The sequence below is a fragment of the Dermochelys coriacea genome, chromosome 4 (genome assembly GCF_009764565.3).
Source record: "Dermochelys coriacea isolate rDerCor1 chromosome 4, rDerCor1.pri.v4, whole genome shotgun sequence".
NCBI lineage: Eukaryota > Metazoa > Chordata > Testudines > Dermochelyidae > Dermochelys > Dermochelys coriacea.
In genome coordinates, this window is record NC_050071.1 from 4,850,375 (window position 1) to 4,876,371 (window position 25,997).

The window sequence follows — 25,997 nt, forward strand, 5'->3', positions numbered from 1 at the left end:
GCCAGATTCTCACTTATTCTTCAGGGCCCTTTACATCATCACGAGAAAGGGGCCTTGAAAAGGATAATTTAATTGTCAATAAGAATCAGACCCAATACAGAGAGATATTTGAAGGGGTCTGAAATATTGAAGCTGTGCTACAGCAGCTCAAGAATACAACATGGGAGTGTATTGGGAAAAGGCTGACCACCGATCTGGTTCTGAGTGGCACAACCCCAGATTTTCATTCTTTGTCCAGTAGTGCCAGGGAGGCAGATGAAGGGGGAATACATTGTGAGCATGATGCACAGGGATGTAGTGATGTGTCTGACAGTAACTTTAATGGAGGAGACAGAGATATAGGAAGGTGACAGCCCAGTGAAAGTGACTGCAGACTTTTGTGCCTTAATTCCTTCATGCTCCAGCTGTTGCTGTACCAGACTGCAAAATACAATAACTACAGTCTTATTTCCTTTGCTTTCTCAACAGTCACTCTCCTACCCAATGCCAAATCCAGCTCCTATTGTAGTCAGTTAGGAGTCTAGCTATTCATTTCAAGAGGGTCAGCATGTTACCATAAGAGAAGTGATTTTTCATCAGAGGGAATGATGACTGGTAGCTCTGTAGACATTCCAGTTCTACCTTAATCACTTCTTCTAATCATCTATTTTGAGTTCACGTGAGACCAGTGCTGTCACATACAAGCCACAACTTACAGCCCTGCTTACAGTAATGTCATCAAGGTAGCATAGCGTGGTTACCCTCCTGCTTTCTGTGCTTGTGTTTGGTAGTCATTCACAGGCTTCCAAGTTATTCTTGTAGGGCTGGATCCAATGCCCATCAAAATCCAAAGATGTGTCGACGGATGCAAATGGGTCTTTCTGTAGCCTGTGGCTACTTCCTACAGGACACCTTAAGGTCAGAAAATACTAAACTACAGAATAGATGCGGCTATATTTTTTTCTAGAGAGTTGATTTTATCTAATCTTCCTCCATGCTCAGGAAAGAAATCACCTTCCTGTACCTTCCCCTTCAAAACCCATCTTTCAGAATTGTGCACACTGACAGTGAAATACACTAAAACAAAAGAATTGGAGCAGCATGCAAACCCATCCTCCTGCTATGAAAGCCTACCATAGTTATGTAATAGGTAGTACCCCTGGTTTGCTCCAGTATGTGAATTATGGTGGGAGCTTGGCCCATTTGTTTAATTTTATGGCAAGCAAACTTGAGATGTCACTTTGCCCTCCTCCCTCTCACTACCCGATTTTCTAGGATTATTACAGTGTGAGAAAGGCAGTGGGGGAATATTAAAGGACAAGTTAGAACAACAGGGACTTGATAAAAGGACAAATTCATTTAAACTGTATGACACTGTAAAGGCTACTTACTCTGCAAGCGCATACAGATGTTTGCTGCTCTCTGTTTTACTTGGCATAGCTATACAATACTGACTCAATTCAGTCACAATACAACCAGTGGAAAAGGGTCCTTGGTTTTATTAAATGTCAGATGCCCACATTTAAAGGAGTCTATTAACTTTTGAATCATCTCTGTTTCCTGCTTTAAAAATAAACCTCTAGGAGAAAAAAAAAGATATTAAAAGTTAATACTCAGAGAAATCTTATCCCACATCTAACTACCTCATTTAAAATCAATGTAGAATTATAGTAGACTTTAAAATGTATATTTTAAATATATATTCCATGTATTTTATGATCATTTTTATTAATGTGCCAAATAACTAATCTCTATGCCTTTAGCTTCTGCCTGTTTACTCTCTGCAACTTCACAGTTATTTGTAAGGTTTGCTTCTTTAACTGTCATATATACAAAGGTTCATATAATTATAAAGTCCTGAGGTTGCCTAGAAGACTAGGGCAAATATTTCCCAGGAGAAATTAACAAATAATTAAAATGTTGAGAGAAGAGGAGGTGGAGAGGAGCAGCAGCTACCAGGGTTATAGGTCTACAATGTTTGATTGAGTTCAGTGTTCTTTGGTCTAAGACTTGACATTATGGGCCTGATTCTTATTTGCAGAAGGCCCCTTTATACAGCCATAGCAGCAAGGGGTCTTGGTGTAAATAAGAATCAGGCTTAAGGTATTCTAGTTAACATTACCGCAGTACCTGACCTGACTTGCTTCTGACACCATGTCCCCTTCTGTCCTATTCCCATTTCTTCTTTATTTCCTTGTCCTCTTCTGTTTCCTCCAGAGGACGTTGTAGCTGATATTTCCCAACAGCTATTCTGCCTGCCTGTCTCCCATTAAATACAATGATTATAGGAATTGTCACTGGCAGCACCCTTCAATACTCTCACTTTTGCACCAAGAACTCTCAAAACTAGAGCTGATTAGAAATTGGGCTATTTTTCCACAGAGAATTTCAACAACACTTTAGTCATTCTTCATCAAAATTTTCCCCAGGAAAAGTTAAACTTTTTTGGCAAAACATCAAAATATTCTGGCCCAAAACATTTTGATTTGGAAATGCTGCTGTGGAGTTTCATGAGAGTTATAGTTCAGGTATTTCATGCTTCCATTCTTTTCTATAGGCCAGGCCCCTGGTCAGACTACATCTCCCATGATGCACCACAGTGTCCTCTAATGGTGATGGGAAGTGGCTGCATCTTGGGAGTGCCTTGCCAAGGGTAGCCTAGGCCCACAGATGAGAACTGAGACATGCAGCAACCAAACTACAACTTCCATGATGCACTGTGGCAGGCTATCCAAATTGAAATACTTTGGTTTTAGTAGAAATATTTTAGGTTTCAGGCATATGGTTTAAAAAAAATCCATAGAAAGGACAGACACTTTTATGACAAATTCCATTTAGCTGAAAACTCGGTTTTCACTTGAAAAAACAGTTTTGACAGACAATTTTCACCAAGCCCTAATCAAAACAACAAGAGTGACCTTGAATGTACTTGATTTCAGTGTGTTTCTGTTGCATGTTCCCGAAGATACATTCTGGTGATTTTCATAGCCCTTCATGCTTTCTACAAATGCAACTCATTATCTCTTTGTGGAATAACAATAATTGCCTGATAGAGGAAAATATAATACAAATCAATATTACAAGCATTCCATGTTCTTGGAGAGGTATTCATTGACTTTCTTCATACCTAATGACTTAGAGACATCCAAGTTTAATAATTATTAACAACATGAAATATGAACTTGTAATCCCATATGGAGATATAGTAGGGGAACCTCTGTCCATGCTCTGTAACTTACTGCACATCACACATTTAGCTAATCAAGCCCCCAACCACCATCTCTCATGAGGAGTAATTTAAAGCTGAAAAATATATGAAGTTGGCGTCTATGCGAGAAATAACTTGTCCTCTAAGGAATAGTTGTTCATTGTGGCATGTCACGCTGAAGGATTTGAATAGCAAAGCCCACTAAATCACAGCATCAAATAGTTAATGAGCAGAAAACTGAGAGTGCTGGCTCAGTCATTACACTTAATTTCTAAACCCAGCTGCCCAGGGGCACATTAACAAATTCCACCAAGGGGTCACTCTGAACACACATGTATCATGTCAGCAATTGCCCATCCTATCAAACTTTGAAATTGCCATGACCAGAGCTGGGAGGCTTAAGCTGCACTTGGTGGCTATTTTTGTTTGAGAGTGCAAATTTAGTGCCAATGTCAATGCAAGGCCGATGAACCTCATCTGTTACAGAGATGAGAACAGAACCTTGCCAATTCTGTGCTTTAACTGAGACATACTTGTACCCTGGACTGAACTCTATCTTTGAGTCTTTTATTGTTTTTCTGCCACTAATGAAATTTTCTTTTTTTATGTTTTTGGCAGTCCCCTGATAATTATGGAATGGGAGGCTCTTAGGAATTATTGCACTCCTCTTGCCAAAGAGAGAGATTTTCCAAAATCTTTGGTGTTAAGTAAAATCAAACTCTACTTCCCACAGCCACCCCTGACTCCATCTATGAGCAAATTGTCCCCTCCAATGCTAATCAAGTTGGTTCAAGCATCCATTGCCCTGGCCATGCAGGGAAAGCTGGTGACCATGTGGCACTTTGTGGCTGTGATGAAGGGAAATTTGATCTATGTGCATGCTGAAATGAGCACTGATTCCTAGCTGACTTTCAGCTGCTGCTGGTAAGGTTGCCTCATTTTTATAAGTCACTTCTGTTCACCTTTAAAACTCCTTTGCTTAAAATAAAAAAGAGGCGTAGAGATATCTTGGCCTAAGATTTTTTTTAACCTGTGAGTGGAGGAACCTAAATATCCCCTGAGTTCTCTCAGCCTGTCACTAATGAATGGCCATGCTGAGCTGGGTACTGAGCAAGACCTTCCATATTACAGTGAATTAAATTCCATTGAAGAGAAGCCAGACGAGTCTAGGTGACAGATTAGGGGGCCAGTTCTGCAATCCCTCTGCAGATGGAACATTGACTTCAAGGGGACCAGACAGAGAGGATCTGTCAGGATCAGGCCCTTTGCTAAGAGTATAGTTGTGAGTCTTGTACTATTTCTGCTCTCACCCATGAGGAGAGCTATTATGTGTTCTGAATAATTAAACATTCTCGTGGATGTTGACTTTGGGTTTTTTTGCTTGATTTACTGCATTAGCGATTCAAGACACCAAATAACATATGCCATTTGCTTTACCCAAACAGCGTCTTCCTTGTGCAGAGAACTTCTTTTATAAACTGTGCAGGATGAATGCTTTCAAGAATAGCATGCACATGATTTATAAATCACACACCTTCAATGATTGTCTTGTGTAACAAAGTAAATCTAGTCTCGTACAAAAATCAATATTTATGAAGATAAAAACCTTGCCAGAATCCTAAATTGCAATAGAAATATCCTAGGTACAATCCTGGGTGCATCTCTCTCTCTTTGATTGCATCAAGCTTAAACATTCTCCGCACAGCCTCACAGGCTCTGCTTGACCTCCCTCCCCCCCCCGTAGAATGAGCCATGATATATGCACACCACAGCAGTATTCAAGAAAGTACAAACTAATCAATTACTAAATCCAGTCATCTAGTCTACTGTGATCTCTGTGTATTCACTGTCTCCTGTCCCATAAGAGATGCCATCTTGACTATAATAAGGGCATTTCAGTAATAGTGTACTTTTTTATATAAACTCACCATGTTGGTTTCACCACGCTAACCATATCAAAAGCAACATGGAAAATGCGTGCCTTGTAAATAGCTCAAGAAGCCCTCCACTATTCCACAAGTGGAGCAAAACTGTTCTGTTTCACCTGCTGGCCCTGGGGTTTGTAATCCTTCCAAAGCACTTAAGGCAACTTGTTCCATCTCAGGAGAGAAATGGAAGGGAGTTGTTAGTATGATCTGAAATGCTGGAGGCTTAGAACAACTCTAGGCCTATGTTTCCAGTAAGAGTCTGTCAGGCTTATTACTGGTGGTAGTATGTTATTAAAATTAAGCTGGTACAATTGCAGTAAAATATGTCGTGTTTGGAATTTCCTAACTGCTGGTGAAGACATGACTGTTATACTCGCATGTGAATCGCTGTATTTCTCATGTTAAGAGTAATATCTGTACACGTCTGTTACATAACTATCTCATGGCTAGGACAGGCCCCATGATAACAAGAGCCATTAAACAGTGTTGAGTTTTGCCCATAGAAATGTTTTCACCCCTTAGGGAAGAGAGTGGTCACTTAATATCCATTAAAAAGCACCATGTACAGAGGAAACTCCTTGATTCTCAATACAGCAGGTAGAAACTAATTTACAGGACAATGGAGAAGGGGAAACTCTCACCCTGGGAGTGGTCACACCAGATGACATCACTGAAGCATTACCTTATGGATTCCCCATCTCCAGTCTCCTTTGGCACCTGTGTGCCTGGGCTCAGAACAGTCGCATCTAAGGGCTTTGGGATAAAAGCTGTCTAGTGGAAGGAAACAGGGTTCTTTTTACCCGACTCGATCACAAGAGACTTTGTCTGCTATGTAGTGGACCCCAGCTGCCACCACTGGGCTAAGCCTCAGAAGCTGAATCTATAAGACTTTGTTACAATGAACAGAAGTTTTGTAAGACACACACAAAAACAAACAGATTGTCATGTCTTTAGTATTCTTAGTATTGTGCAAAAATCTCTTGCTTCATTTTCATTTAATTAATAAAGCCTACATGTGTTTATTACAGGATCGGACTGGGCATTGTCCTATTGGATAGAGGAGGGAGATCGCAGGAGGAACTAACCTGTGGTATGTGTCCAAACTGTTGAGAACAGAGGAACTTGGTTTTTCTGTGACACTACGGTCACATGGGTCTGCTTACCTGGTGTCAGGAGGGACTTGGGTTTCCAAGGGGACTGTTTACATTCTATATTAAGGCGGGCAAAAGCCTAGCGAGTTAATAAGTGGTGCAGTTAGCTGATGTGTCTAAGGAGAGTCAGGCACTGGGCTGAATTCCCTGTTACTGAACAGTCTGCCCTGAAATGGAAGCCATGGTCTCGAGATATCCAGGGGTGAGACATGATCTATCTTGGATCTAACCTGACCCTCATTACCACATCATCTGTGTATGTTATTGTTAATGGATTTTATCCACATAACCCCCATGCCATGCCATAGGGCAGCAGAATCCCCATTGTACTGATTTTAACCAAGCCACACAGCAGATGATGTGATTTGCTTAAAGTCTCACAGGGTGTCCATTGCCAAGCTGAGCTCCGATCTCATGACTCCTATTGCAGTGCTCTAGCCACTTAACCATCCTTCGACCCCCAGCCGCCTTTCTTTTTCTTGTTCACTTGGTACTGAGTCAAGGGCTCAGACCCTCATTGCCACCTGGATACAGATTCACAATCACTGCTGAAAAACTACAATGCTCTCCTCTACCTGAAGGGAGTTCCCCCCTGCTTTTCACATGCTTACATGACTAGACTGTTGGCCCAAAGTGTTAACATAACCCAGTCACTGTCCAACATAAACAGTGTTAAATAAGATGCGGGGCTTGGTATACAGAGACCTTGGCCTGCTTAGCTCCATGGTGCAAACCCCATTAAACAGCCTTTTAACCTTTTATTAAAGACAAAGAAAGGAAGGAAAAAACAGTTAAAGCATTTGAAAGTAAAGTACTAAATAAGTCTTTCATTTTAACAACATCCTTTGTTCCCTTTGCCTTTAACTGGAGAGCGTTTTGGCAAGGAAAAAGCCCCTTGTTTGACAGCCTCTTAGATGGTATCAAAGACGGTAATAATTGTCCTTCTGGGGAAGAGAGAAGTTAGTTGAGAAGGGTTAGAGCTGTTTTTCCTGCTGTTGTTAAAGTCCAATCCTATTTCATTCCAGGGGGTATTTGGGATTCAGCTGGAACCAGTAGAGGTGGTGATGTCATCTGGGTCCCTCTCTCTAGCCCAGTCTGGTCAGGACATCTCAGGATCAGGATCACAAAGGTCTGGGGTCCCAGGCAGCCAGGATGTGCAGCTTGCTCCAGTAGCGAATTTTTTGCCCAATGTCAGTTTCTGTCAGGACCCCAAGAGGGATTGGTGAACAGAATAGCCTGTCCTACCATTATTTTCTTCACCAATTAGGCCTAGTTTCCAACATACCAATTTTCATAGGGGGAGGGATATCTCACTGGTTTGAGTATTGGCCTGCTAAACCCAGGGTTGTGAGTTCAATCCTTGAGGGGGCCATTTAGGGATCTGGGGCAAAAAAATTGGGGATTGGTCCTGCTTTGAGTAGGGGGTTGGACTAGATGACCTCCTTAGGTCACTTCCAACCCTGATATTCTATGATTCATTCACTGAATCCTGGTTCTACACTTTTCTTGTTTACCAAGCATGATCTTAACACAGTCCTTCAGTGATAGCAGGACTAATTCAGTCTTTGTCTCCCTTTGTTTCCCATCAACATTTGTTGGTACAGGTTATTGTGACATCTTATGAATTCTCATGCACATCTTACTGTTCAGCTCACCGTTTGAGCATGCTCACACACATGCCTGAAAGCCTAAATGATTTTGGCTGAAATATTTCAGTTTTTGATATTTTACGGAACGTGTTGATGAACACAACAAGAAATCATTTTGACAAAGTTCCCCTAGGAACCCCCACCCCCATTTTCCAACCACCTCTCCGATCTATCATTATTATTGTTATTAATTGTTTGTATTACCATAGCACCTGTCAGACTAGCACCCTTCTGTGCTAGGTTAGGTGCAAACAGAGAACAATCTATGTACCTATATGATTTCCATCTCCACAGCGTCTTTACACCTCAAAACATTAGTGATGCACACAGGTGTATTAACTGACACAGGTAAATCCAGCTTCCCTGTGTCTGTGTCCTGTATCTGCTTGTCACTACTGCTGGCTGAATGGCCTCCCCCAGTCTTCTGATGCTTTTCAGACGTTTTGAGCCAATAAAAGACTGTTAAATAGACCAAATAATTAAAGATCTGGCCACACTGCAATGATCCTGATGAGGTAATTGGGCCTACAAATGTACCTTCAGCTGAGCGTCTTCAGGTACAGAGAAGAATTATTTTGTGGGATGTGCAATTCACAGGATGGGGGGGGGAACTTGCCATGCCCCTGAGCCAGAACATCCAGAAAAGGGGAAAATGAGACAGAAAAAAGACAGCAGAAGAAAATAGCTGGAACTTTTGAAGAAGGTGAGACCAAATTTGTCTTCCTGATTCCCTTGTTCCCCAGCAGTTAGATTAATGTTCAGTTTGCCCTGGTGCTGCCTCACATAGGAAGCAGGTACCTGAAAAAAGATAACCTAAAAGAAGTACTTTCTGACTGACAGAGCTTTAAAAAATGTATAAAAGGGGGAAAGAAACAGTCCAGGTTGTCTGCAGAAATGGCTATTTATTTTGAGACATCTTATTTCATCTTCCTCTTCTTACCTGGCCCTGCAGCGAAGAGACATATTGGCTTATCTAAGACAATAATTCTTTGCAATGGCAATAGAAGGGGCAAAGAGAGGAATATGAAGAACAAATTGCCAAATGATCTTGAAGTGCCTTAAATGCAGTAGGCACACAAGGGCCATACACCTGAGCTTTCCGAGATATCAGTGGGGTGCAAATGGGGAAATAGGGGCCTTATCCAGAGAGGGTCCATCAGTTCTTAACACCCATTGAGTTGAAGGTATTCAGCATTGTTTCTGCACTACCCTGGTTTGGGTCCTTTAAAGAGGCTGAGAAGTTTGCAGAGGTTTAGTGAATTCTTTTCAGCAACTTTTCCTGGAGAGGAAGCTGGGCAAATTCTAGTTCCAAAGTCACTTTTATGGGAACAATAGCATACCCTGGACAGGGGGAGAGAGCGAGCTCCATAGAAGAAGTTAGGGAGCCTCTTAAAATGGAATAAATTACCAGGCCAGCATGGTGTCCATGTGAGGTTTCTGTGAGAGTCGAAATGCACAGCAGTGGAGCTCAGATACTAATAAAGATCTGCAATGTGACCCTAAAAACAGTAGCTTGTCCTGAAGGATGTTCCAAGCATGCCATATTCCTATCTTCAGAAGGGGAATCTCAGAAAATAGAGTGATTAGTTTCAGAGGCACTGAGTGAGGGTCTATCTAAGGACAGAGTGATTCACCAATTGTATAAATAGTGACAAAACGGTGGGTTTAGAAGACTTAATTGTCTCTATTCTGCTCATTGTAGCCATTTGCAATTTTAAACCTGCAGCAGGGCTGGAACTGTGATCCTCTAGCTTCAAAAAGTGAAGGAACCTGCCACTAAAAGAAAATCTCCATTAGCAACATGGAGACTATGGAGCAGTTCTGACTCCAGATAGTATAGAACAGTTGCATTTGAACATACAACTTGCACTATTAGATGCCCATTTATCAGGTTTGTGCATACAAAAAAGCCCATGTGCCATTTCAAAGGCCGTGTCTGAAAATGTGGCCCAGAGATTCAAACCAAAGCAACTTCTCTAATGAAACTTGGTGCCTCTTTAATTTTGCCTCCTGTAAAAGTGAATCAAACTGTAGATGATTGGAATCCAATGTGAATAGCTGACTTGGATTTTCAAAAGGCTTTTTAATAGGGTCCTTCACAAGGAGCGACCAAGGAAAATAAAAACCAGGCAGCATAGTCTTAGTCTGGATTAAAAACTGGATCAACAGGAAACAAAGAGTTCTAATAAGTAGCTCTTCCCCAGAGGAGGCATAAACAATGTCATTTCCTAGGGGGGTTGGCTTTGATAGTAGAGGCATGAAATGTGGAAGATTCTGAGCAGGAAATGAAGAGTTAGAGGGGGAAGAGTTGCAATAACCTTCAACTACTTATCATATCTTAGTGAAAACTCAGGAGGATTTTAAGGAACTCTAGAAAGATCTAATCAATCCTGGGAATTGGGTCAGATGACAGCAAACAATGTAATGTCCTATTTGTATCCCCCGCAAAGTGTCATGCCTTTGGGAAAACCCAGCTTTTTAATGGGGAGTTTTCATAGAAAAATATCTATTAATAGATCTCTCACTGACATGAGCTGTGGAATCCAGTCTTTGATTGAAATCTCAGTATTATATCGACTAAAGTCGAGTTGCAACCCACCTCATTCTCTGTAGCAAGACAGGAGCTGTCATTCCGGAGCAGAGCACTGATTTACCATAGCCACTACATTGCATATGGTGGTGAGCAATAGGCTTCATTCCCATTCTACATGTATTCAGGTTACAACAAAGTTGTCATCTGATCCAGTTACAATATATATCCAATACACAGTGCAGACTAGTCTTTAGTGTGGCTCTCAAACACAGAAATACTCAGGGCTAAAACCACTTGGAGTTGAAGATTAAATTGCTATGTATTCTATAACATGGTGTAGGAGGCCAATGGCCTTAAACATGTCCTTTTGTGAACCAGTGTGGCCCAGCAGGCACTCTGCCTCAGTTTCCCCTTCTCTCTGGGCCTCTGAGAATTCCACACAGTCCAAAAGGGTTCTACTTTAAGTCCAAATAAACTTGATATAAAGTCTCCTCCCTTGGGTTCAAGGGGCTGGGCAGCCCTCCTCTTTGAGGCCCGTGTTTCTGGGCTCTCAGCAGCTAGTCCAACAGCTTCCCCAGTCACTTCCCTCAGAATGCTCTGGAAGCTTCTCTTTTAGCCCTAGACTTGGGCCAATTTATCCACATTACCTTCCTGTCAGATGCCTACAATGACTCCCACAGCCCACCCCCTGTGGCTGATTGCCGAGTGTGGCACAGGTGGGACCAGGCCCATTACCTCTTAAAGGGCCAAGGCCGCTGTGACATGTGGAAACATACAGTCTTATTCTCCTTAACATCAAGGCCTCTTTACCCCACTATGGCAGTGCAAAGGGGACAAATCCCACCTTCAGGAGGGTGTTAGTTCTATTTACTTCCATGTGAAGTGCTCTTCCCAGAGCAGTGTACCATGGCCTTAGTGCCAGTGAGAATCAGGAGCTATGGTGAGTCAGGGGACAACTCGGTGGTGACTAGAGCTGGGTGGAAAGCCTTTGTGATAGTTTATTTGATAAAGTAGTTCTTGTCAACTTCATAAATGTTTCACAAGTAACTTTCATTCACAAAGCAAGCTCCACTTGTAACATGATTGGGCTAGATGGACCATTGGTCTGACCCAGTATGGGTGTTCTTATGTGACTGTGGTGTAGAGGGCTGCTAATGTTCCAAAAGACAGAGTTTCCCCCCTTCACCCCACCATATACTCATCAGTGAACATGACTGTGCAATGCTGTACACTGGGGACACACATTTCTTCCTCATCGGTCTGGTTGAGGAGCCAGTGGTGACATAAGGTATATTTCAGAGTAGCAGCCATGTTAGTCTGTATCCACAAAAAGAAAAGGAGTACTTGTGGCACCTTAGCGACTTACAAATTTATTTGAGCATAAGCTTTCGTGAGCTGAATAACCTCTCCTTCTCTTCAAGTAGTATCACTATGGATGCTCCGCTTCAGGTGATTCCCAAGCAGTATCTCCACAAAAAAGACAGAGCTTCAGAACAGAGTCTAATATAGAAAACAGAACTGCATTGCCAGTCACAGCATCTACTCTAGAGGCATGTAGCTAGGCATATTACTTGGAAAAAGTGTGAATGGAAGTCCAGGCTGCCAACTTGCAAAACTCATCAAATGGAACATTTTTGAGTAATGCCACGGAAATAGACCACATCCTTGTAAAATGGGCGAGCAGTCTAGAAGAAGGTTGAGTTTTCATAGATTCCTAGAGTGGAAGTCCAGAAGGGACCATTGTGATCCTACATGCATCCGATGAAGTGAGCTGTAGCTCACGAAAGCTTATGCTCAAATAAATTTGTTAGTCTCTAAGGTGCCACAAGTACTCCTTTTCTTTTTATAAGGTATATTGACATTGCAATCATGGTGTGTGGGCGAAGTTTGAGTGGACAGACCCAAGCTAGCTTTCACTGGACTGGCTTAGGTGCAGTGCTTCATCATGGGCTATCCAAGCCACCCCCTGGGTAATTATTCAGGCACCTAGCCTGAGCTAATGTGAGTGCTGACAGGCTTCACGTGACTTAAAAGGAGAGGCTGAGGGAACTGGGGTTATTTAGTCAGCCAAAGAGAAGAGGGAGGGGGGATTTGATAGCAGCCTTCAAGTACCTGAACGGGGGCAGGGGGGTTCCAAAGAGGATGGAGCTCAGCTGTTCTCAGTGGTGTTACATGACAGAACAAGAAGCAATAGTCTCAAGTTGCAGCAGGGGAGGTCTAGGTTGGATATTAGGAAAAACTGTTTCACTAGGAGGGTGGTGAAGCACTGGAATGGGTTACCTAGGAAGGTGGTGGAATCTCCATCCTTAGAGGATTTTTGAGGCCCGGCTTGACAAAGCCCTGGCTGGGATGATTTAGTTGGTGTTGGTCCTGCTTTGAGCAGGGGATTGGACTAGATGACCTTCCGAGGTCTCTTCCTACCCTAATAGCCTATGATTCTATGATTCACAGCTCCGGTAAAGGACTTAGCTCCATTAAAGCTAGCATGGGTATGTCTTCACAAGCTGCAATCACACCCATGACTGTGGTATAGACCCCCCAGCTTAGCATTATCTTTACCCTTTCCTTTCAGGATGAATAAAACCCACCATTAACAAAGGCAATTCAAGGCAAATGAGTCCCCTCATTTCTCTGGCAGCAATCAGAAGGTGGAAGAACATAATGCAAAAACAGGTCATCACATTTCCAATCTGGTCTGTGGTGGACATATTACCATTCTCATGATCTGATGGGTGATCTTCAGCAGGTGAAGGGTCATGCTCTTTCAAAGTTAAAGTGCATTGAACATTTTTTTCAGGTGTAATTCAGTTTATAAACCATCAGTTCATTCACATTCAGTGGCCTGATCCTTTATAATCTCTGGCTGTCTCATAGAATATCAGAATTGGAAGGGACCTCAGGAGGTCATCTTAGTCCAACCCCCTGCTCAGAGCAGGACCAATCCCCATTTTTGGCCCTAAATGCCTAAATGGCCCCATCAAGGATTGAACTCACAACCCTGGGTTTAGCAGGCCAATACTCAAACCCCTGAGCTATCCCTCCCCCCTTAGTAGGGCCAGGATTTCACTCGTGGTATTTAATATTTATCCAGTGGCATGCACCTCTGATACTCATTGGAGGTGGAGGGAGAAGCATGAGTTGGGTACTGCTCCCCCAGACATCAGAAGTCAAGAGTACCTTTCCATAATGTGTATTATACTTGTAGCTCTTAAGGACCAATCATTTAAAATGCTCACTGGATCCAGTGGCAAACACTCCACACCCACCCACCCCACCATAACTGTAACTGAACAAACACTGATTGGTTCCAAAGGGATGCAAGCATAGCCTTGCAAGCGTTTATACACATGCTTAATGTCTCCTCACCTGCTGTTTTCTGCTTTTCTAATTACCTTATTCTCTTGCCTTTCAATCTCATCCCAGATCTGTTATATTTTGATCTTCAACATTTTTTTCATCCCCAAATAGCGCAGCACTGCCTTCCCACCCTATTCACTAAATTCCTGTTTTACCATGAGGCAGATGCATACATGCCTATGCAATGCAGCGCAGAGCTGAGATACCTACATAGTTTATTCTTGCAGCTCGATAATGTTATCGTGCTCTCTTTTACGGGGGGCAGACAATTTTACAAGTCCAATTTACTTTGTATTCCACTGCAGTTACTTAAACCGTGAATTTACCTTGTTTGCTTACAAATAAGCAATTTGTGTTTGAAATGAATCCCTTTTGGTGATTTAGGTTCACCCTTGAGACATGGTATTTAAATAGGCATGCACCTCTTCATATCAGAGGTGTTCACCGAAGGAGAAGCACTGCCTTCAGTGCAATGCACATTATAACCCCCATCCTGCAAACGCTTGCATAACTTTTCTTACGGAAGTAATCCGTGATGAGCTGCCAAAATCTTAACAACCGGTTCCCTATAAAACATTCTGATGTAAGGGATGTGCCCCAGTATGTATTTTTTGTACCAACAGGGTTACCATATGTCCGTATTTTACGAAAAATTTAAAAATTCCTCCCAGACGGCGATTTAAGAACCAAAAAGCCTGACCTGTCTGGGAAAATACGGATGTATGTTAACCCTGCCTAAAATTCTTTTTTAAAAAGATGGGCCTGAACTAGAGATGAGCTCCGTTTCGCATGTGTGGGTCTCTACCACTCCCTGGGGGTGTGCTAGGGTGACCAGATGTCCTGATTTTATAGGGACAGTCCCGATTTTGGGGTCTTTTTCTTATATAGGCTCCTATTACCCCCCAACCCCTGTCCAGATTTTTCACACTTGCTGTCTGGTCACCCTAAGGTGTGCACATGTGTGGGTCCCAGCTGCTTCCTGCCCCCTTCATTGAAGCAGGTGTGCAGGATTACTGCCCTGGGAACTGCAGGGCACCAGTGCACGTGGGGCCAGCTGCAGACAGGGGCGTGGGGCAGGGCTAGCTGGAGGCAGGGGTGCAGGGCTGGCTGCAGGCACGGCAGGGGGTGTGTAGCCGGCTGGAGACAGGAGGGTGCGGGGTTGGCTGGACGCAAGGGAGTGCGGGGCTGGCTGCGGGCAGGGCAGGGGGTGCGGAGCTGGCTGGAGACAGGAGGGTGTGGGGTTGGCTGGAGGCAAGGGAGTGTGGGGCTGGCTGGAGACGGGCAGGCGGCGGGCAGGACAGGGGGTGCATGCGGCAGCGGTTGGCTGGAGACAGGGCACGGGGTATGTGCAGCAGGGGCTGGCTGCAGGCAGGACAGAGGGTGCGGGGGTAGCTGGAGACAGGGGCTGGTGTGAGCAGTGGGTGCCGAGGGTGCGGCAGGGGCTGGCAGCAGGCAGGGCAGGGGGCGCAGCAGGGGCTGGCTGGAGGCAGGGGGTGTGGGGGTGGTGAGAGACGGGGGCTGGCTGCAGGCAGGGGGTGCGGGGGTGGCTGGAGACGGGCTGGCTGTGGGCATGGCAGGGGGTGTGGCAGGGGCTGGCTGCAGGCAGAGGGTGCAGGGGTGGCTGGAGGCAGGACAGGGGGTGGCTGGAGATGGAGGCTGGCTGCGGGCAGGGGGTGTGGTGGTGACTGGAGATGGGGGCTGGCTCCAGGCAGGGGGTGCAGCAGGGGGTGGCTGGAGGTAGAGGCTGGCTGGAGGCAGGGGGTGGCTGGAGGCAGGGCAGGGGGTGCGGGGGTGGCTGGAGACAGAGGGTGCAGCAGGGGTTGGCTGGAGGTAGGGCTGGCTGCAGGCAGGGGGTGCGGCAGGGGGTGGCTGGAGACAGGGCAGGGGGTGCGGGGGTGGCTGGAGGCAGAGGGTGCAGCAGGGGTTGGCTGGAGGTAGGGGCTGGCTGCAAGCAGGGGGTGCAGCAGAGGGTGGCTGGAGACAGGGCAGGGGGTGCGGGGGTGGCTGGAGGCAGGGCAGGGGGTGCGGGCGTGGCTGGAGATGGGGGCTGGCTGTGGGCAGGGTGGTGGGTGCTCAGGAGGAGAGCATTTCGGAGCAGCCCTGGCCCAGCGGGGTAGCCGGGGACCCCCCAGGCAGCAGCGGGAGCCCCAGGACCAGGGGAGCAGCAGCAGCACCAGGGCTCGTGCCCAGGGCCAGGGGCAGCCCACGTGGCTCTCGCAGTGCAGCGCCCCCGGCAGCCGGAGGAGGAATTACATCACTTCCCGGCGGGAGCCCATCAAAGCCTCAGTGCCCCCTGCAGGGAAGCAGGTTAACAACCGGTTCTAAAACTGCTTCAAAATTTAACCAGTTCACGCGAACCAGTGAGAACCGGCTCCAGCTCACCACTGGAAGTAATCCCAATGATTTAAATGGGAATACGCATATCCATAAAATTAAGCATGTGTATAAACGCTTGCAAGGCTACGCTTGTATCCCTTTGGAACCAATCAGTGTTTGTTCAGTTACAGTTATGGAGGGGTGGGTGGGTGTGGAGTGTTTTCCACTGGATCCAGTGAGCATTTTAAATGATTGGTCCTTAACAGCTACAAGTATAATACACATTATGGAAAGGTACTCTTGACTTCTGATGTCTGGGGGAGCAGTACCCAACTCATGCTTCTTCCTCCACCTCCAATGAGTATCAGAGGTGCATGCCACTGGATAGATATTAAATACCATGAGTGAAATCCTGGCCCTACTAAAGCCCAATGGAAGCTTTGCCATTTACTTCAATGGGGCCAGGATTTCACCCCACTTTTAGTGCGTGAAAGTGGAATAGCCAAAAGTGATTCATTGAAACAATACATTGTGTATTTCATGGAAGTGTTGGCTGTCACTCCACAGTTACGGATGTGTTGGATTGGGCCGTACATGTTGAAAAGACTCACCCTAATATCAATGGTAACTGGATCAAGTCCCTAAATCAGGAATAATGTTCCTTTGTGTCACACAGTGATTATCGGATTTCTTTTTGAAATTTGGCCCACTAACTTTTCATAGGACAATTGAACTTTTATTAGGCCAGAGCTTGTAGCCCTTACCAACATTTAGTTACTTACTGCACAGGTATCTTGATAGAAATCAGTGGGTGTATTTGCAAGCAAAGCACAATGTGGCATGAGTAAGAGGAACAGAATCTGACCCTAGGGACTATTTTTAGTAAAATATTCACTAGTGTTTGCAGAAGGAACACTTTGAAATGTTGCCCCATTGTTTTCCCTCTCATTTATTTGGGTTCTTCCAGCTAGCCAGCCACAGGCGTCATAAGACATGCATGCAGTGGCAGCATATTGGGCACTTGAAGCTATAAAATTGAATGGGTTTCAGAATAGCAGCCGTGTTAGTCTGTATTCGCAAAGAAGAAAAGGAGGACTTGTGGCACCTTAGAGACTAACAAATTTATTTGAGCATAAGCTTTCGTGAGCTACAGCTCACTTCATTGGATGCATTTGGTGGAAAATACAGTGGGGAGAATTATATAAACACACAGAGAACATGAAACAATGGGTTTTATCATACACACTGTAAGGAGAGTGATCACTTAAGATGAGCTATTACCAGCAGGAAAGAGGGGGGGGAAAGGAGGAAAACTTTTTGTGGTGATAACCAAGGTGGGCCATTCCCAGCAGTTAACAAGAACGTCTGAGGAACAGTGGAGGGTGGGGTGGGGCGAGAAATAACATGGGGAAATAGTTTTACTTTATGTAATGATCCATCCACTCCCAGTCTCTATTCAAGCCTAAATTAATTGTATCCAGTTTGCAAATTAATTCCAATTCAGCAGTCTCTCATTGGAGTCTGTTTTTGAAGTTTTTTTGTTGAAGGATAGCCACTCTCAGGTCTGTAATCGAGTGACCGGAGAGATTGAAGTGTTCTCCAACTGGTTTTTGAATGTTACAATTCTTGACGTCTGATTTGTGTCCATTTATTCTTTTACGTAGAGACTGTCCAGTTTGGCCAATGTACATGGCAGAGGGGCATTGTTGGCACATGATGGCATATATCACATTGATAGATGCGCAGGTGAACGAGCCTCTGATAGTGTGGCTGATGTGATTAGGCCCTATGATGGTGTCCCCTGAATAGATATGTGGACAGAATTGGCAACGGGCTTTGTTGCAAGGATAGGTTCCTGGGTTACGAGTTCTGTTGTGTGGTGTGTGGTTGCTGGTGAGTATTTGCTTCAGGTTTAGGGGCTATCTGTAAGCAAGGACTGGCCTGTCTCCCAAGATCTGTGAGAGTGATGGGTCGTCCTTGAAGATAGGTTGTAGATCCTTGATGGTGCGTTGGAGAGGTTTTAGTTGGGGGCTTAAGGTGATGGCTAGTGGCGTTCTGTTATTTTCTTAGTTGGACCTGTTCTGTAGTAGGTGACTTCTGGGTACTCCTCTGGCTCTGTCAGTCTGTTTCTTCACTTCAGCAGGTGGGTATTGTAGTTGTAGAAATGCATGATAGAGATCTTGTAGGTGTTTGTCTCTGTCTGAGGGGTTGGAGCAAATGCGGTTATATCGTAGAGCTTGGATGTAGACAATGGATCGTGTGGTATGATCTGGATGAAAGCTAGAGGCATGTAGATAGGAATAGCGGTCAGTAGGTTTCCGATATAGGGTGGTGTTTATGTGACCATCGCTTATTAGCACCGTAGTGTCCAGGAAGTGGATCTCTTGTGTGGACTGGTCCAGGCTGAGGTTGATGGTGGGATGGTAATTGTTGAAATCCTGGTGGAATTCCTCAAGGGCTTCTTTTCCATGGGTCCAGATGATGAAGATGTCATCAATGTAGCACAAGAAGAGTAGGGGCATTAGGGGACGAGAGCTGAGGAAGTGTTGTTCTAAATCAGCCATAAAAATGTTGGCAGGCTGAACTTTGTGACTTTGTCCTCACCCATAACTATTTCACATTTGGGGACAATGTATACCTTCAAATCAGCGGCACTGCGATGGGTACCCGCATGGCCCCACAGTATGACAACATACTCCTTTTCATAAAATTTAATGGATCACTTTTCCTAATTGAGGTAAGGCTGCCATAATACTTATGAAGCTGGGAATGGCCACCAATAGAACTGAATGGATGATATTGCTGTACAACAACTGAGCAAGTGGCAAAGTGATTGTGAAGGGTCTGAGGATTGTCTTGTACTAGTTCATAGAGCAGATACTCTATGCACACTTTCAAAGTCCTTGAATTATTCCCATTCCACCAGACAGGTTTCAGAGTAGCAGCTGTGTTAGTCTGTAATCGCAAAAAGAAAAGGAGTACTTGTGGCACCTTAGAGACTAACAAATTTATTTGAGCATAAGCTTTCGTGAGCTACAGCTCACTTCATCGGATGCTGTAGCTCACGAAAGCTTATGCTCAAATAATTTTGTTAGTCTCTAAGGTGCCACATGTCCTCCTTTTCTCATTCCACCAGAAGCTGCCTCGGGAGGGGATAAAACAGTCTTGTTTCATAATAGTGTCAGAGCACCGTGCTTCAGGAGCAATCAAAGCCACCAGACACACTGAGAAAACCTTGTTAGAGGAAATCAGAATAAACAAACACTGTTCTATGTACTCCAAATAAATTAGTACATGCTGCACTGAACAAGTCAGGGACATTTTACACAGAAGAGTGTTAGCACATGAAGAATATATGAGGAAGAATTATTAAGGGAAATTTATTCTGTGTTACAAATTATGTTGACATGTGTTGCAGTAGCACTTAGGAGCCCAAGTCACAGAGTAGGAGAGTACTGTGCTAGGTGCTGTATGAATTCAGAACAAAAAGAATTATCAAGCTTGCAGTTCTGGCTATTGTGCAGACAGCACAACAAGGATATAATTAAAGGCCACAATTTTCAAATATAGGAGCCTAACATTAGGCTAAAATGAGGTTCCTAGGGCAAACTTGTCAAAAGTGACTAAGTCACTTAAGAGCCTACATTTGACCCCTAAATAAATAGGGACCTAAATAGGTAACCTGATTTTCAGAGATGCTGATCAACTGACAGTTCCCATGGATTTCAACAGGAGCTTCTGGCTGCTCTGCATTTTTGAAAATCAGGTTATTTGTTTAGGTGCTTACCTTGAGTTTTAGGCCAGTATTTTCAAAAGCGTCTAAGGAAGTTTTGCAACTCCTATTGACTTTCAGTTGGCATTAGGCACCTGAATCCCTTAGGCCTCATTGAAAATCCCAGCCTCGGTGTCTGAATTTAAGCCCCTCTTTTTGAAAGTCTTAGCTGAAAGGATTGATCATCATCATGAGAGTGATTTGACAGAGAAAATATTTTTAAAACTCTTTCACATTCATGGTCTCGAGTGTCATTCAGAATTGTCATGAAAATTTCAAATTTTGCTTAAAAAAGACAAATGGAGGCAATTTTTATGCAGTTTTCCTCCGTTTTGGAACCAGGTCTAATTATGTGCTTTTTGGCCCTTTTGTAATTTTCTTAAATGAGAGAAAACCCTAGGTGAAACTGTTAGATTAGAAACTTTGATCAGGAATAAACCTAGTGCTGCTCCAGGCGAACATCACCTTTCTTATTCTGGGAGTTGTACAGAATGTTGTGTGTCATGCAATACAAATAGAGAAATTAGATTAAAAAAAAACAAAGTACTTTTGCTCAAAGGGGGCAGTGTAGTGCTATTTTAATCTTAGAATTCAAATGATAAACACATAAAAACCCCAGATCAGAGAGAGACAAAGCAGGATGCTCCATAGAAACAGAGAGGCACAACTCCCCCCACGTTGCACTAGGCTGCCAGTGTGCAAAACTGGTTGCATGTTTCTCTACAGTGCCCCCTAGCCTGCAAGCAGGACCAGGAACACCTGCCCTCCTCCGACACACTGTTAAAATGATAGCTTGCAATTTCAAACACAGTCCTCAACATACCACACAGGACACCACTCAGCAAAATAAGGGCCAGGTTTTCCTCAGGCCCACATAAGGACAAAATAAGGATCACATTCCCTCAGATGTATGCATGACAGGGAGCTATATGTGCACCTCTGAGGATAGAATTTGGCCTGATAATCAGAAACCTGATAATTTGACATGTTGATTGGCCAATCAGAGATAAAAGATGATTTATAATGTTGTGGATTACATACACTTTCATTGGTAGATGCACTTTTACATCTGTAAAGTCCTGAGGAATATTATTTTAATGGTAGCTTTAAACATGAGTAACTGAGCCTATCCTAATGACAGTGAACAATGAGAAGGTGAAGTACACTAAAGGATGCATATGTACAGCAAATGTATTGGAAGCTTTTTTAATGGCTCTCTGTCTCTCTCATTATCAGCAGATAATGGAAGCTCATACAGTGTTAGTTTAATGAAAGAGACAATTTTAAGTCAAATTAAGTAACCTATAGCTATAGTGAACACTGAGAGAAAATACTTATTTCTTCACTGCACATTAAAAGCTCAGTGTCAACTTTTTATTTATTTTTTTCAGTGGTAGTTTTGTAAATATATTTAGCTCGATTTATTCTGGAATCAAGAGAGAGTTCAGACACAAAGGTGTATTTGTAATTTAATTCCTGCTTCAGGGCCTTTCCTATACTCTGGGACTTTAATGAACATGAGGGAGACCTCTTACTTTATAAGTAAGCTTTAAATTAAATGGGCCAGCTGGCAGCAGAATAGTGAAGGCTGGAAGCACAACAGGGGGAAAGTGCAAATGCTGGAGCATTGCTCATATCCCCAACTGAGGACATTTTTATCCCTGAAAAGGTGGGTCCCTGCGAAGACTTTGAGCAGAATTTTTCACCATGCTGCTCCTGTCCTTTTTATGGAGAAGCAGAGTTAAAAGCCTGCTTTTGCCTTTCTCCATTTTGATGTATGCCCAACATAAGATACAGAGCACCTTAGGCAGTGTGGGCTTGGCTGTGGGTGCAAATGGGAAGCAGCAGCAGCTTTGCAAAATGAATAAGAAAGAGATGGTGCCGTATAAAAACATCTGTCCAGTATTCTCCCTTTTCTGATCCATTGGCAAAGCAGATGCTTTCTCAAATCATATGACGGAGCTAAAGTTTGTGTGTTTAAAAACTCCTGAAAAGAATTGAGCCCCAGTGATGCAAACATTTGTCAGAGGCAGAATTTTATGCAGGTGAGCAGGGCTGGGCAAAATCTTTTATTTATTTATTTATTTATTTATTTTTAATTTAATCAAAAATGAGAGAGTTTTGCTTCCATTTCACAGAGATCAAAATTGATCCATTTTTCCTTTTTGGAGTGTGTGTGTGAGAGAGACTTTTTTTTAATTGAAGCCATTAGTGCAAGTTTTCATTGAGTGTATGGTAGAAGATCCCCGTACTGATAGTCAGTTCCCAACTCCCACCCCTCCTACAGCCTTTGGGAAGGCAGGAAAATCCCACCCACCCCTCCCAATACGGCTATCAGAAACAAACAGTCCCCTCCATCAGCAAACAGCCAGCCCCAGTCCTGTCTCAGGGACCTCCTTCCCTTTGGGCTCTGGCTGATCCTCACTTGCAGTGCTGTGGAGGCTCATGACGTCAGATAATGGGACGGCCAGAGACAGAGGTCAGTAACTACAGCGGAGGATCACAAGTTGGTTATGTAGGGCAAGGCAAGGCAGGAGCAGGGCTGGGAACAAGGAGGCACAAAAGCTATCACAGCTATGGGCAATTGCTTTAAGCAGCTGCTGAATTGCTGCTGCTGCTGGGTTTACCAGCCAGTTTGCTGACTCCTCCAAGCCATCAGGCGCTGTAGCCGGTCCAGCAGCCAATGACACTTGTTAAGTCACCTGGAGACTGGCTCTGCTGCAGGCCCTGATTCTCAACACATGGTGACCAAATACTCAGGCTGCTCCCTGAACCTGTGGTCAGCCAAGTCCCTGCAATGGCACATGCTCTCTCTAGCAACTCATGCAGAGAGCTGGAAGCAGAAAGTAGGGTGCAGTCCACTATGGCCACTTCTAACGGCTGGATGTAGTACAAGGGAGAAGGGGGGACCCAGGCCCACCCTCTACTCTGCGTCCCATCCCAGGGACCCCCTGGCAACAGCCTCCCTGCCCTCCTTCACTCGCCTTGTCTGCCTCTCCTCCCTGGGCCGCTTCCCCTTTGCACCTTGTGGGCCCTTCTACCAGGGCCTTTAGCCTGGCAGGTACCAGACTTGAGTTCCCTTCTGCTCCCACAAGCCTGCCCAGCACTGAGATGTCCCAGGTGCTGGTCTCCTCGCTCCGGGGACAAACCTTCCCCTTTGAAGGTCTGGGAGAAACTGAGAGCCTCTGGCCTGGGCAGCCTTTATACAGGGCCTAGCCTGGCCCTGACTGGCTGCCTCTTGCTCAGCCCTGATTGACTCTCTAACAGGCCCTCCCTGACCGGCTGCCGCCTTGCGCTGCCTCTCTGGCCTGCTGTAACCCAATCTGGCATGGGAGTGGGGCAGCCGCCCCACTAAAATGCAATACAATAAAAAAGAGAACTCCTAGAATAGCTGACAGAAGAAAATGGCATTCAACTGTAGAAATTCTAACAGAACCTTCTATTTGTAGTTTGCACTACACAGAGATACATGTAATAGACTTATTAATGGATTTACTGGTAAATTCTCAAAGAAGTGCTATCGGGGATGATACATTGTGTTTTTCATACAAAACAAACAGATCAAATCCCTGCAGTTATAACCCCCCTAGATGTTATAAGCATATGACAGAGATGACTAGAATGTGTTATAGATAACATTTGATTAGCTGTTTATTAAAAGAGCTATTGAGCACTTAATAAGCCTTTATAAATATACCCTTCATAAATATACCCTTCATGGAAAGTGGGACAGCAGGGAATGATGATAAAGAAAAAAATATTCAGTGACAGCATCTGTATGAGTAATAAGTGGTGGGTATTGGCAACCTCAATGTAGGGAAGGAGGTGACTCTCTAAAAATAAAATAAGAGCCAAACTGAAAATAAGAGCCAAATATCTACTCAAGTTTCAAAAACTTCAGGTAAATTTCCTCTCCCTCCCTCTCCACCCCATTATTATTTATATCCACATATCTTGGTGCTTTCTGGTTCCATCCTATAGTCTAGAAGTGGCAATGCCAAAGCAATAAATGTCAGATTTTGACACACTTGCACTGTGCATAACCTTACTCTGTAAGGTCCTCTTCAGCAAGAGGAAAAGGGGCAGCATCGAGCCCCAGGAGAAGTCCTGTTCTTGACAGACTGCAGTACAAATTTTGCAGACCAAAAAGTTCAGATAAGCATCCAGATTCCTGGGTGGCATATGTAAGCTGAATAGAACCTCTCAACCTTTTGAGGTTCACAGGTTGTCACGCTGCAAAGTTAACCATGTGACCATCTCTTTTCCTTTTGTTTAGCTATGAAATCAATTACTGTGTGTCTCTTCTCAACAGCTAATATGAACTTGACCAATTTCTAGCTAATTTCCTTGGCTTTTCATGGATGAGCTCCTAGTAGTTGTATCAGTTAAACAGAAAATTGAGCAACACCAATTTAAGTATGAAGAGAATTCAAATCATCTGCAGAAGTTTCTTCCTATCTCCCTCCCCTAATTTTTATCCATTTCTTTTCCTCCTCTTGAGAAAAAAAACTCTCTCTCTACTGCCAGAAATGCTTGCAAGAATGGACAACCCTAGACACATTATCAAATTCATCCATTTCACGTTGAGCTATAGCAACTTTACCTTAAACAACAGACACTTTGTCCAAACCATAGGAACAGCCATGGGTAGCAGAATGGCTCCCCAATATGCCCACATCTTCATTGGACACCTTGAGGAAGAATTTCTGGATAAATGCACCACAAAACCAGTGATATACCTGAGGTACATCAATGATATTTTCATCCTTTGGACAGATGATGTAAATTCCCTCAGAGATTTCCACCACAGCTTCAACCACCACCACCCATCCATCCATCAAATTCTCTCTAGAACATTCCCTCTCCTGGCATCAACTTCCTGGACACCACAGTCAGCTTCAGCAATGGAATTCCAGAGACAACTATATACGAGACACCCCACTTAACTTCACAGATCGAGTAACCACCCTAAACACACCAAGAAATCTGTTATAGACAATCACGCACTCCGATAACATAGAACATGCTCCAAGGAGAAAGTCCAAGACACAAACTTTAGTGCACTTAAAATTGCCTTCACCAAGCAAGGACATTCCACCATAGAAGTAGATTTCATCATGGAAAACTCCACCCTAATATCCCTATCACAACATGTGGGGTATCTCATCCACTCACCAAATATCCCAATAACAGCTGTGTGTGTGAAACAAGAGAAATGAACTCATACAGAGAAATGATAAAAGACAAAACATCTTATCATGGTGAACACTTTTCACAAAGCGATCACTCCATATCTGACCTGTCAGTCTTCATCATCAAATGAAACCTGCACAACAGCTTCAAAAGACGAGCCGGGGAGCTTAAATTCACAACTTTGCTAGACAGTAAAAAACATTGACTTAATTAAGACACTGGATGTATGGCTTATTCCAACAATCTGTAACTGACTAACCACTATTTTGTCCTAAGACTGCAGAGGTGTTAACTGACCATTTCCCCTTGAATTCTCTCTTACAATATGTGTTAGCTACTTATGCTAAACAATCTGATTCACTTTGTATTTAGCTATGATGCTTGAAGTACCTTTCCCAAACCTGAAGACAAGCTCTGTATAGCTCAAAAGCTTATCTCTTTCACCAGAAGAAGTTGGTCCAATAAAAGATATTGCCTCACTCACTTTCTCTCTCAAATATCCTGGGACAGACACAACTAGCACAACACTGTGTACAGCAAGAAGGGAGTCATCCTGTACTGAAAGGCAGCCTCTGATAGAAACATGCTAAGAATGGATTCCAGGGGCTTTATATGATGCCAGTGAAACTATTTTTCCTGTGTGTTAGACTGTTCGAGCACCTCACTCCTCAAGTCCGGATCATGATTCAGTAACTGTTGTTTCCAAGGTAGAACATCAGCATTGTGCTACCTATCTGTCAGGAGAACTTCACTGCTTCTTTAAGGAAGTTTTTCTTGGATTCCAAGCAAGCAGTGTACTAGAAACCTAAGAGATACAGTTTGTGCACTAATAACTAGGGGTTTGCTTGAGGCAGTGCTTCTGTTGTTATCCATTGCAAAGGGCAGTGACTTTACATTTGTTGTCAACAAGT

The 25,997-nt window shown here is 43.9% G+C and overlaps 1 long non-coding RNA gene across 1 annotated transcript; it reads right to left on the minus strand.

The window, feature by feature from the left end:
* Positions 1–744: 744 nt before the first annotated feature.
* LOC122459970 lies at positions 745–25,337 on the minus strand. The gene is made up of 4 exons (XR_006280964.1): positions 25,220–25,337; positions 22,319–22,335; positions 5,035–5,037; positions 745–756 (listed from the first exon to the last, which is right to left on the minus strand). It is a non-coding gene; the product is annotated as an uncharacterized LOC122459970 (long non-coding RNA).
* Positions 25,338–25,997: the final 660 nt, after the last annotated feature.